Source organism: Oncorhynchus gorbuscha, linkage group LG09 (genome assembly GCF_021184085.1).
Source record: "Oncorhynchus gorbuscha isolate QuinsamMale2020 ecotype Even-year linkage group LG09, OgorEven_v1.0, whole genome shotgun sequence".
Classification (NCBI taxonomy): domain Eukaryota; kingdom Metazoa; phylum Chordata; class Actinopteri; order Salmoniformes; family Salmonidae; genus Oncorhynchus; species Oncorhynchus gorbuscha.
Genome location: NC_060181.1, coordinates 46,137,124 through 46,150,571, shown reverse-complemented (window position 1 = coordinate 46,150,571; position 13,448 = coordinate 46,137,124). Strand labels below are relative to the sequence as shown.

Sequence of the window (13,448 nt, the reverse complement as noted above, 5' to 3'; positions counted from 1 at the left end):
CTCATCCTTAACCACTGCGTGGAGTCCCTCCAGAAAACGAGCGAGCAGCGCCGGCTCGTTCCACTCACTAGAGGCAGCAAGAGTGCGAAACTCAATAGAATAATCCGTTATGGACCGTTCACCTTGGCATAAGGAAGCCAGGGCCCTAGAAGCCTCCCTACCAAAAACTGAACGGTCAAAAACCCGAATCATCTCCTCTTTAAAGTTCTGGAACTTGTTAGAGCAATCAGCCCTTGCCTCCCAGATAGCTGTGCCCCATTCTCGAGCCCGGCCAGTAAGGAGTGAAATGACGTAAGCAACCCGAGCTCTCTCTCTAGAGTATGTGTTGGGTTGGAGAGAGAACACAATCTCACACTGCGTGAGAAAGGAGCGGCACTCAGTGGGCTGCCCGGAGTAGCAAGGTGGGTTATTAACCCTAGGTTCTGGAGGCTCGGCAGGCCAGGAAGTAACAGGTGGCACGAGACGTAGACTCTGGAACTGTCCAGAGAGGTCGGAAACCTGAGCGGCCAGGTTCTCCACGGCATGGCGAGCAGCAGACAATTCCTGCTCGTGTCTGCCGAGCATGGCTCCTTGGATCTCGACGGCAGTGTAACGAGCGTCTGAAGTCGCTGGGTCCATTCCTTGGTCGGTTCCTTCTGTCATGCAGGTGAAAGAGGACCCAAAAGCGACTTGGCGAAAACAGAGTCTTTAATCCAGTAAAGTAAATACAAAAAAAAAAAAAACTTTCACTCGAAATGACGAGGACAAACTGGAGACTCGATCTTGAACAGCAGGTGAACAGCAGGTTGCCTCGGGTAGGCACTTGAACCAGACAGACTCAGACACCTGCTCACCACGCAGCATCTGAGGAAAACACGACACGACAGGGCGATACACAATCACAGCACGGTGAATTCTAAACAAGGAACCGACAGGACAGGAACGGAACACAAAGGAAGAAATAGGGACTCTAATCAGGGGAAAGGATCGGGAACAGGTGTGGGAAGACTAAATGATTGATTAGGGGAATAGGAACAGCTGGGAGCAGGAACGGAACGATAGAGAGAAGAGAGAGCGAGAGAGTGAGAGAGGGAGGGGGAGAGAGAGGGATAGAAAGAGGGAAAGAACCTAATAAGACCAGCAGAGGGAAACGAATAGAATGGGGAGCACAGGGACAAGACATGATAATAATTGACAAACATGACAGTTATGGACCGTTCACCTTGGCATAAGGAAGCCAGGGCCCTAGAAGCCTCCCTACCAAAAACTGAACGGTCAAAAACCCGAATCATCTCCTCTTTAAAGTTCTGGAACTTGTTAGAGCAATCAGCCCTTGCCTCCCAGATAGCTGTGCCCCATTCTCGAGCCCGGCCAGTAAGGAGTGAAATGACGTAAGCAACCCGAGCTCTCTCTCTAGAGTATGTGTTGGGTTGGAGAGAGAACACAATCTCACACTGCGTGAGAAAGGAGCGGCACTCAGTGGGCTGCCCGGAGTAGCAAGGTGGGTTATTAACCCTAGGTTCTGGAGGCTCGGCAGGCCAGGAAGTAACAGGTGGCACGAGACGTAGACTCTGGAACTGTCCAGAGAGGTCGGAAACCTGAGCGGCCAGGTTCTCCACGGCATGGCGAGCAGCAGACAATTCCTGCTCGTGTCTGCCGAGCATGGCTCCTTGGATCTCGACGGCAGTGTAACGAGCGTCTGAAGTCGCTGGGTCCATTCCTTGGTCGGTTCCTTCTGTCATGCTGGTGAAAGAGGACCCAAAAGCGACTTGGCGAAAACAGAGTCTTTAATCCAGTTAAGTAAATACAATCAAAAAAACACAACTTTCACTCGAAATGACGAGGACAAACTGGAGACTCGATCTTGAACAGCAGGTGAACAGCAGGTTGCCTCGGGAAGGCACTTGAACCAAACAGACTCAGACACCTGCTCACCACGCAGCATCTGAGGAAAACACGACACGACAGGGCGATACACAAACACAGCACGGTGAATTCTAGACAAGGAACCGACGGGGCAGAAACGAATAACAAGGAGAGAAATAGGGACTCTAATCAGGGAAAAGGATCGGGAACAGGTGTGGGAAGGCTAAATGATGATTAGGGGAATAGGAACAGCTGGGAGCAGGAACGGAACGATAGAGAGAAGAGAGAGCGAGAGAGTGAGAGAGGGAGGGGGAGAGAGAGGGATAGAAAGAGGGAAAGAACCTAATAAGACCAGCAGAGGGAAACGAATAGAATGGGGAGCACAGGGACAAGACATGATAATAAATGACAAAACATGACAAGTGCATTATATAACAGAATATTGGTATTGTAGTGTATTATACAGTTAACCATTTGGTAATATGAGGAGCAACATGAAACACTTGAATAAAGAGTACATTCTATAAGAATAAATACATACATTCATCTTGGAGGTTTTTGATCTCCAACATGAGAATATATTGTTTTTCACAACGGTTACCTATTCTTTGGATTAAATAGTTGTGCAGAAGAGACATTGCTTTGGCAATGTTAACACATGTTTCCCATGCCAATAAAGCCCTTGAATTGAATTGAATTGACAAAGCTTTTCCTATTACAATCTCAAATGCATAAATTCTTTGAGAGATAAACGCTATAACTGCATATTGCATAGGTATCAAGGTGACAATTTAATTGACAATTTAACCAAAGTGTGATGATTCCTTCCGTTCATATCAATGAAATAATTATTGCTAATGTACGTATTATCAGCTCCCCCCACTGTCTGTACAAGCAAAACAAACCTAACAAAACCGAGTTTCAGGGTGGAGAAAACCTGCTGCAGTTGCTCTTTCCCATTCACTTATTTTTCAAGCATAATTCTTTCCCTTAGTATCTTGCAGATAAGAACTACACAACTATGTAAAGGCAATACATTTTAATTAGCATATGGCAACCATACGAAGCATCTGCAAATCAAGCATTAGCCTGTAAGCAACAGTGTTACGATCACAAACTGACCATTAGCTAATCAAGAATATGAAATGCAAACATTCCATTGTTCTAACAGGACAGAGGCAGCACTGGTACTTTAGATGAAATTGTGGCTTTCCAAAAGACACTAGCTTGGTTGAATATCTATCTATAGTTTAAATAAATAAAAATATACACCTGCACAGATTGAGGTCTCTGTTTTTTCAAGGCATGTGCTTTTAATTCACTATACTCAAGGACTCAATGTAGATGCGATTTCTCAGTCCTTAGGCCACTTGAAGAGATGACTCAAGTCACAAACATACAAAGTGGTACAAAATAGATCAAAAGTCAAATGTAACATGCAAGTAAAGCTATCAGTGGTGAGTGTGAACGAGTGTTTAATTCTCACCATGAATGAAAAAACGTGACCTCAAATTTGGTTAGTTTCCCTATACTCTCATTTATTTCCAGTCAAAGGCACTTCTTTTGTTTGAATTTATCTCATTGTAAAGCCAAGAATGCAATCTGAAGATCTCTACACAAAACAAACACATTCAATAATTTACTATATCAATAATAATACAATAACATTCAATAATTTACAATATCTGCAGACAGAAGTTAAAAAACACTCCTTGGTCAACTGAAAAGCATACTTCTTGGGATTGAGCCTGGAAGGAGTGGTGCTACATACATTTTTTTCGAAGAGGTCAGCCATTTAATTTAATTTTCCATTTCTGTATATTGGAAAATCCTCTGAAACGGAACCTTCTGAAAGGCACACATTGGATTCTGATCTTCAGGATGCTGAATCTCTTGTATGTTCCACATAGTTGTTTTTTTGGGCAGACTGCATGCAGATGTTATAAAAATTATTGGTATGGTATTTTCCTCTTTCTTCCCCCTCAGTCCTTCTGTGTCCATAATGAAAGTGGTGTTATGCAAGACTGTGGACGGAGATGCTTGAGAGATCGTTCCTGATGATCTCATTAACTGTGAAGAAAGGAGAAGGAAGATGTCAATATCTCACAATCTACATCAAAGCATCTCCGGTAGAGTTCATAGTATTTGAGAGCTATAGGTGTTTTAGCAGGTAATACGTCATAATACGTTCAATGCGTTCAGTGTGAAAAATAGTCATTTGTTCAAACAGCGCAAAATAAATGGAGCCATGTTAACACAGATGAACAGCAGTCTCAGACTGTTTGGTTTGGAGGGGATACAGCTTCTTGCCCTCTACAAAAGATCTAAATGCACTTCTCTCCCCTTTTCCTGCCTACTGCCACTCTTTCAGTGTTCCCACACTTGAAGAGCCCTGTCCCCTTTAATCAGCTGTGTTCTTTGGCTGATGGGAGGAAGTGACCAAACACCAAAGGGACCAACTGGAGATAAATAAACAATAATGTGCCAGTGTGGGCCTTCTGATCAAGAAGAAGATGGCAAAGGCAGCCATCTGGATTGAAGAGTCCACCATGAACCGCTCACCTTTACAGTGCTGTTTTTTGGCAAGCCTCATCAGCTCTATAGAGGAGTCTGGCAATATTTCACAATCTGGTAACATCTGAAAAACCAAGAGTTTGTAGTAAGAAAGGGTCTCCTTTGTATTAGAATAAGCCATGCCCCTTTATTTCTTATAAGACCACATTCCTTCATCTGTGTTATAGCTTCAGTATCTGAATAAATACAATACATTATTTTCCTATGACGATGATAGGGTAATGGGTCAATGGTACAATGCACTTTTTAAATTTAGACAGACGCCTGATTGAGGAGCTCTAAAATGTCTTGAATTATTTTTTGGGGCCCTGGTCAAAAGTATTACACTATATTGGGAATAGGGTAATATTTGGTACTAAGCCTCTAACTGCCTCGGCAGCGGGTCCTCCATGACTCAGATCTAGCAACAGGCCCAGGATGTCTCACTGCTCCACCAGAGTTCAGCCATATAGGAAATGGGTGCGGGGTACATTGATCTGTGTATGTTTATGGATGACTCAGGCTCCCCGCCCTCAGCATAACACAAAAAACACAAACACAAAAAATTGCCTCCCGTAACAAACATCAGTAGCATGTGGATCTGATTACTTTGATGATGTTCAATACAGAATCTGGCGATAGAGACATTTAGAAAAACAAAGTGTTGTCCAAACACCCCAGATGGGATTTATTGTGTGAATGGCAAGGACCACTATTGAAGGAATGGTGCAAAACGATGACTCTGCATGGCTAGAGAAACTAAGTCAGTCACACTATTCACAATCTGTCACACCTGCTCCCGCTCTACCTCTCTGGAGCTCAAGGGCGCACCAGGCTGCCTTTCATTACGCACAGCTGTCACCATCATTACGCGCATCAGCGATCATTGGACTCTCACGTTTGGATTATTCTGGTTATTAAATGTTCACTCCCTGAACCTGCTTCTCGTTTCCAGCGTCGATCCTTACAGAATGCTGACACCACTATACGAAGCATGAGGGAGGTTTTTGTTTTGTTGGTGACGTCGGGTCTGGGTGCTGCCGCCGTAAATGGTGCTTTAACTGGCTCGTCGGGCTTTCACGCCTTAGCTGGCTCGAGAACTTTCCCCGGTTGGGTCGGCAGGCTCCCATCCCACGTCATGTCTTAGCCGGCTCGTCAGGCTACTACGCATCAGCGGGCTCCCATCCCATGTCATCCCTCAGCCGGCCCATCAGCCACCCACGCCTCAGCCGGCCTGTCGAGCTCCCACGCCTCAACGGGATCGTCAGGCTCCCATGCCTCAGTCAGCTTGCCAGGCTCCCACATCCCAGCCAGTTTGTCGGGCTTCTACGCCCCAGTCGGCTTGTCCAGCGCCCATGCCTTGGCCGGCCCATCAAGTCCGCCCAGGCGCCCCTAGGGGAGGGGGTATACTGTCATACCTACTCCCGCTCTCCATCCTTGGTGCTCGAGGGCGCCAGGCTGCCTTTCATTAAGCACACCTGTCGCCATCATTATGCGCATCAGCGCTCATTGGACTCACCTAGACTTCTTCATGGTTTGATTGCCTTCCTCTGTTTCATCCCCGTGTCAGCATTATTGTTGTTTCCGTTTCCCCTATTCAGACGCTGTCCGTATTCTGTTCCTCTACGTGGTCATCAAATGTTCACTCCCTGTACCTGCTTCTCATCTCCAACGTCGATCCTTACACAATATGAAACACCAAATCATAGAAACATGTATAAATGTTTTCAGTCTTGTTTAACAGGCCCCAATACATTTTCAAGACAACATTATCAAGACGACACAATGTTTATTATGAAGGGCCACTTTAAATGACGTGCAGCGTTTAAAGGCTTCATAAACACTACATAAGTGTCACAAATCATTTTTAACTGTATGTTATGCACTATAAAGAGTTCAGAAATGTGGCATAACTGTGTGACTGTCACGTTCGTCATAATGAGGAGACCAAGGCGCAGCGTGATAAAAATACATTCTTCTTTTATTACACGAACACTAAACAAACAACAAAACGAACGTGAAGCACGAGTGCTGACATGCAACTACACATAGACAATAACCCACAAAACCAAAATGGAAAATGGCAACCTAAATACGATCCCCAATCAGAGACAACGATAAACAGCTGTCTCTGATTGGGAACCAATAGACCTAGACATTACCTAGACAATACCAAACCCCATAGAAATACACAAACCCTAGACAAGACAAAACACACATACCACCCTCGTCACACCCTGTCCTAACCAAAATAATAAAGAAAACAAAGATAACTAAGGTCAGGGCGTGACAGTACATTCCCCCCCCAAAGGTGCGGACTCCTGGCCGCAAACCTAAACGTATATGGGAGGGTCTGGGTGGGCATCTAACCTTGGTGGCGGCTCTGGTTCTGGACACCGCCCCCCTTCTTTACTCCGAGTCTGCTCTTGAAGCACAGATCCGTGGATCATCGTTGGAGGCTCTGGACTGCGGATCCTCGCCGTAGCAGACCATCGCTGGTTGGATCATCACCGGATGTTCTGGACTGGGGACCGTCGCTGGAGACCCAGGGCCGGGGACCGTCGCTGGAGACCCCGGGCCAGGGACAGTCGCTGGAGACCCCAGGCGGGGCCCGTCGTTGGAGGTTCTGGTCTGTGAACTGTCGCGGGACGCTCTAGACTAGGTACTGTCGCCGGACGCTCTAGACTAGGTACTGTCACCGGACGCTCAGGACTAGGTACTGTCGCCGGACGCTCAGGACTGTCGCCGGACGCTCAGGACTAGGTACTGTCGCCGAACGCTCAGGACTAGGTACTGTCGCCGAACGCTCAGGACTAGGTACTGTCGCCGAAAGCTCAGGACTAGGTACTGTCGCCGAAAGCTCAGGACTAGGTACTGTCGCTGGACTTTCTGGACTGCCGAGGAGCAGTGTAGGCCTTGTGCGTGGTTCCGGCGCTGGTGGTACCGGGCTGGGGACACGCACCTCAAGGCGAGTGCGAGGAGCAGGAACAGGGCGTACTGGACTGCCGAGGCGCCCTATAGGCCTGGTGCGTGGTGCCAGCACTGGTGGTACCGGGCTGGGGATACGCACCTCAGGGCGAATGCGAGGAGCAGGAACAGGACGTACTGGACCCTGGAGGCGCACTGGAGGCCTGGTTCATGGTGTTGGCACTGGGCTAGTGACACGCACTTCAGGACGAGTGCGGGGAGGAGGCACAGGGTACACTGGACCGTGGAGACGCATACGAGATCCAGAACATAGAGCTGGCTCAATACATCCTGGCTGGATGCCCATTCTAGCCCGGCAAACGTGAGGAGCTGGAATAGAGCGCACCGGGCTAGAATAGAGCACTGGAGACACCGTGCGCATATCAGCATAACACGGTGCCTGACCAGTTACATGCTCTCCTACCTGACTCAGCCAATCTCCTCGTGTCCCTCCCCCCCCAAAAAATATTTGGGCTGCCTCTCGAGCTTCCGTGCTAGCCGTGTACGCTCATATCGTCGCCGTTCCTCTATTCTCCGGTATTTCTCCTCATTAGAACGGCTATACTCCCCAGGCTGCGTCCAAGATTCTGCTCCATCCCATGTCCAGGATCCTTTTCCGTCCAAAATCTCCTCCCAAGTCCATAACGTCTTGGCTTGGTCCTGTTATGGTGGGTTATTCTGTCACGTTCGTCATAACGAGGAGACCAAGGCGCAGCATGATAAGAATACATTCTTATTTTATTACAAGAAGAACACTAAACAAACAAAACAACAAAATGAATGTGAAGCTATGACACGAGTGCTGACATGCAACTACACATAGACAATAACCCACAAAACCAAAAATAGAAAATGGCAACCTAAATCAGAGACAAGGATAAACAGCTGTCTCTGATTGGGAACAATTTCAGGCCATATTACCTAGACAATACCAAAACACCATAGAAATACAACAAACCCTAGACAAGCCAAAAACACACATACCACCCTCAAATCAACCTCGAACTAACCAAAATAATAAAGAAAACAAAGATAACTAAGGTCAGGGCGTGACAGTGACATAACCCACTATTTCAAATATGATAAACCTGTGCTATATAAAGGGTGGCATAAGCAATGCTTAATAAAGGCTTTATAAATCATATTAAATTGAGGCTTCACAAAGCATTTTGCAACGCCAGGATAGTGGTTTCAATTGTCGGGACCACCCATATGTAGAAATGTATGCACGTATGACGGTAAGTCGCTTTGGATAAAGGATAAGCATCTGCTAAATTGTATATATTATATTATACGACTCTAAAACATTTCTAGGATGACGCAACCTCTTTCCCTCTTGGGCGCATAGTCCATATTGGACCTGACCTCAATTTTCCCCAAATTGGAAGTCATTTTAAAATCTTCGTAATTCAGTTTCCTAAATTTCCCCCATTTTTTTCTGGATTTCCCACATTTTTGTCCCACATTTGTTATAGAAAAATAACAGAAATACATTTTCCATGTCCACAACAATGCTTAAACCACATCAGGGGAGGACTTTAAAGTTCTTGGAAAAATCTAAGAAACTTAGATTTTTTGTGTAGTTGCCCTTTAATTCAGCATGCCCTGCACTGTTGTTTGATTAGCTGTGTTTCTGTAATGCAGTAAGCAAACAGGATGAGTTCGCAACTCAAATGCCCACTTGATGTGTCACTGGAAAGTGAAAAACAATTGAACCTTTATTTATTGTAATTTATATTAATTTGAAATAGTTGAGTTAGATTACATAGCTACCTCAATCGTTATTTGAAATAATTTGTGACTTCACAGAAATAAAGAAATTTAGCTATCTAGCAGGCTCAGCTAAATAGAAATCCCTCTAGATACAGTCACATCTCATAGTCACGTCATGATATTTGTAAATGAAAGAGGAATGTAATAATACAAATCCAACAGAGTTTCCCAATTCCCCATTTAGAGTATTTCTGACGCAGCACAGGAATGCCCTTATCCAGATTGTATGACAAAGGTATTTCCTAACAGATAGGCTAACTTTCTATGTTGATCTATCATTGATCCGCCAGCTCAGGGACAAGCTACTGTACAATGTAATTGTCACGCCTTGGTCTTAGTATTTTGTGTTTTCGTTAATTATTTGTTCAGGCCAGTGTGTGACATGGGGTTATTGTATTATCGTATTGGGGTTTTTGTAGGCATTGGGATTGTGGTTGATTAGGGGTGTGTCTAGTATAGGCTTGGCTGCCTGAGGCGGTTCTCAATCAGAGTCAGGTGATTCTTGTTGTCTCTGATGGGGAACCGTATTTAGGTAGCCTGGGTTTCACTGTGTATTTCGTGGGTGATTGTTCCTGTCTCTGTGTAGAGTTCACCAGATAGGCTGTAATAGGTTTCACGTTCCGTTTGTTGTTTTTGTATTTATAAGTTATTTCATGTATCACTCTTCATTTATTAAAGACATGAGTTCGGTCCGACTCTCTTTCTACAAACGAAGAACGCCGTTACAGAATCACCCACCACACACGGACCGAGCAGCGTGTTAACAGGCAGGAGCCAAAGGAGAGGCAACAGAAGCAGCTGCAGTGGGAGAGGCTGCACCACTTGGAGAATTGGACATGGGAGGAAGAACTGGACGGAAAAGGACCCTGGGCTCAGCCTGGTGAATATCGCCGCCCCAAGGAGGAACTAGAGGCGGCTAAAGCGGAGAGGCGCTGGTATGAGGAGAAGCACGGCGACGTGGATGGAAGCCCGAAAAGCAGCCCCAAAAAATTATTGGGGGGGGCTTACAGGGAGTATGGCTATGCCAGGTAGGAGACCTGCGCAAACTCCCTGTGCTTACCGGGGGGCTAGAGAGACCGGGCAGGCACCGTGTTATGCTATGGAGTGCACAGTGTTTCCAGTGCGGGTGCATAGCCCGGTGCGGTATATTTCAGCTCCGCGTATCGGCCGGGCTAGATCGAGCATCGAGCCAAATGCCATGAAGCCGGCTCTACGCATCTGGTCCCCAAATGCATCTCCTTGGGCCGGCTTACATGGCACCAGCCTTGCGCTCGGTGACTCCGGTTCGCCTACATAGCCCAGTGCGGGCTATTCCACCTCGCTGCACTGGCAGGGCGACCGAGAGTATTCAACCGGGTAAGGTTGGGCAGGCTCGGTGCTCAAGGGCTCCAGTGCGCCTGCACGGTCCGGTCTATCCAGAGCCACCTCCACACACCAGTCCTCCGGTAACAGCTCCCCGCACCAGGCTTCCTGTGCGTGTCCTCGCTCCAGTATCACCAGTGCCAGCACCACGCATCAGGCCTACAGTGCGCCTCGCCTTTCCTGTGCTGTCGGAGTCTCCCGCCTGTTCAGCGCTATCAGAGCCTTCCTCCTCTACAGCGCTGCCGTAGCCTCCTGCCTGTTCGGAGCAGCCTGAGCTGTCAGTCTGCATGAAGCAGCCAGAGCTGCCAGTCTGCAAGGGGCTGCTAGTCTGCAAGGAGCTGCCAGTCTGCAAGGTGCTGCCAGCCTGCATGGAGCAGTCAGAGCTGTCAGCCTGCATGGAGCAGTCAGAGCTGTCAGTCTGTATGAAGCAGCCAGAGCTGTCAGTCTGCATGAAGCAGCCAGAGCTGTCAGTCTGTATGAAGCAGTCAGAGCCGTCAGCCTGCATGGAGCAGTCAGAGCTGTCAGTCTGCATGAAGCAGCCAGAACTGTCAGTCTGCATGAAGCAGCCAGAGCTGTCAGTCTGCATGAAGCAGCCAGAGCTGTCAGTCTCTAAAGAGCTGTCAGTCTGCAAAGAGCTGTCAGTCTGCAAGGAGCTGTCAGTCTGCAAGGAGCTGTCAGTCTGCAGGGTGCTGTCAGCCTGCATGGAGCAGTCAGAGCTGTCAGTCTGCATAAAGCAGCCAGAGCTGTCAGTCTGTATGAAGCAGTCAGAGCTGTCAGCCTGCATGGAGCAGTCAGAGCTGTCAGTCTGTATAAAGCAGCCAGAGCTGTCAGTCTGCAAGGAGCTGTCAGCCTGCATGGAGCAGCCAGAGCTGTCAGTCTGCATAGATCAGCTAGATCTGCCAGTGAGCTATGATCTTCTAGATCTGCCAGTCAACCAGATTCTTCCAGATCTGCTAGTCAACCAAAATCTTCCAGATCCGCCAGCCAGCCAGGATCTACCGGAGCCTACTACCTGCCTGAGCTTCATCTCAGTACTGGACTTCCTCTCAGTACTGGGCTTCCCCTCAGTTCCGGGCTGCCCCTCAGTCCCGAGCTGCCCCTCAGTCCCGAGCTTCCCCTCAGTCCCGAGCTTCCCCTCAGTCCCGAGCTTCCCCTCAGTCCCGAGCTGCCCCTCAGTCCCGAGCTGTCCCTCAGTCCTGAGCTGCCCCTCAGTCACAAGCTGCTCCTCAGTTCAGTGGGGTTCTGGGTGAGGACTATTAGGCCATGGTCGGCGGCGAGGGTGGATTATCCCAGGACGCAAAGGGGAGGAACTAGGACATTAATGGAGTGGGGTCCACGTCCCGAACCGGAACCGCCACCATGGATAGACGCCCACCCGGACCCTCCCTATGGTTTTGAGGTGCGTCCGGGAGTCCGCACCTTAGGGCGGGGGTTCTGTCACGCCTTGGTCTTAGTATTTTGTGTTTTCGTTAATTATTTGTTCAGGCCAGGGTGTGACATGGGGTTATTGTATTATCGTATTGGGGTTATTGTAGGCATTGGGATTGTGGTTGATTAGGGGTGTGTCTAGTATAGGCTTGGCTGCCTGAGGCGGTTCTCAATCAGAGTAAGGTGATTCTTGTTGTCTCTGATGGGGAACCGTATTTAGGTAGCCTGGGTTTCACTGTGTATTTTGTGGGTGATTGTTCCTGTCTCTGTGTAGTTTTCACCAGATAGGCTGTAATAGGTTTCACGTTCCGTTTGTTGTTTTTGTATTTATAAGTTATTTCATGTATCGCTCTTCATTTATTAAAACCTCTTCCTTCTACCCCCTAATTTTTCGAACATTCTGATACATTTACATTTACATTTAAGTCATTTAGCAGACGCTCTTATCCAGAGCGACTTATAAAAATCGCGCAACATTTCAGCGCCCTGCTACTAATGCCAGGAATATAGTATATGCATATGATTAGTATGTGTGGATAGAAAACACTCAGACGTTTATAAAACTGGTTAAATCACGGCTGTGACTATACCAGAGCGTGAGTTTCATCGAATAGCGCAGGAAAACCTGATCACTGAAAATGGAAATAAATATCCTTGCGCTTACTTCCAGGAATTGTTCAAAGTGAACCGAATTACATGAGACCGAGGTTTCAGCGCCTACAGCTACCACACGTTGTCTAGAGTCTTGTTTCTTGGTCTAACCGGTTCAAGGGAACTCCTTCCCTCCGGTCTCCGACCGGATGTTTTGGTCGAGCTCTCTCCGGCCATGTTTTTTTTCCAGACGACACCTATAGAATTTACATCGCCTCCTGATGAATTTTATCGCTTATTAATGTGTACTAATACCTAAAGTTGCATTACAAAAGTATTTCGAAGTGTTTTGTGAAAGTTTATCGTCGACTTTTTGAATTTTAAAAAATGACGTTACATTATGAAACGCTATTTTTTTCCGTTTATCACACAGTCTACATAGAACGATATCTAGGCTATATATGGACCGATATAATCGAAAAAAAGACCCAATAGTGATTATGGGACATCTAGGAGTGCCAACAAAGAAGATGGTCAAAGGTAATGAATGTTTTATATTTTATTGTGCGGTTTGTGTAGCGCCGAATATGCTAATTATTTTGTTTACGTCCCCTGCGGGTCTTTTGTGGTGTTACATGCTATCAGATAATAGCTTCTCATGCTTTCGCCGAAAAGCATTTTAAAAATCTGACTTGTTGCCTGGATTCACAACGAGTGTAGCTTTAATTCAATACCCTGCATGTGTATTTTAATGAACATTTGACTTTTAACTAATACTATTAGCATTTAGCGTAGTGCATTTGCATTTCCAGAGCTCTAGATGGGATGCCTGCGTGCCAGGTAGGAGCAAGTGGTTAAAGACATGAGTAACCACCACGCTGCATTTCGGTCCGACTCTCTTTCTACAAACGAAGAACGCCGTTACAGTA

The 13,448-nt window shown here is 46.9% G+C and overlaps 1 pseudogene; it reads right to left on the bottom strand.

Annotated features, from left to right (window-relative positions):
- Positions 1-2,236: 2,236 nt before the first annotated feature.
- Positions 2,237-13,448, bottom strand: part of LOC124043713 — an 81,247-nt pseudogene continuing 70,035 nt past the window's right edge.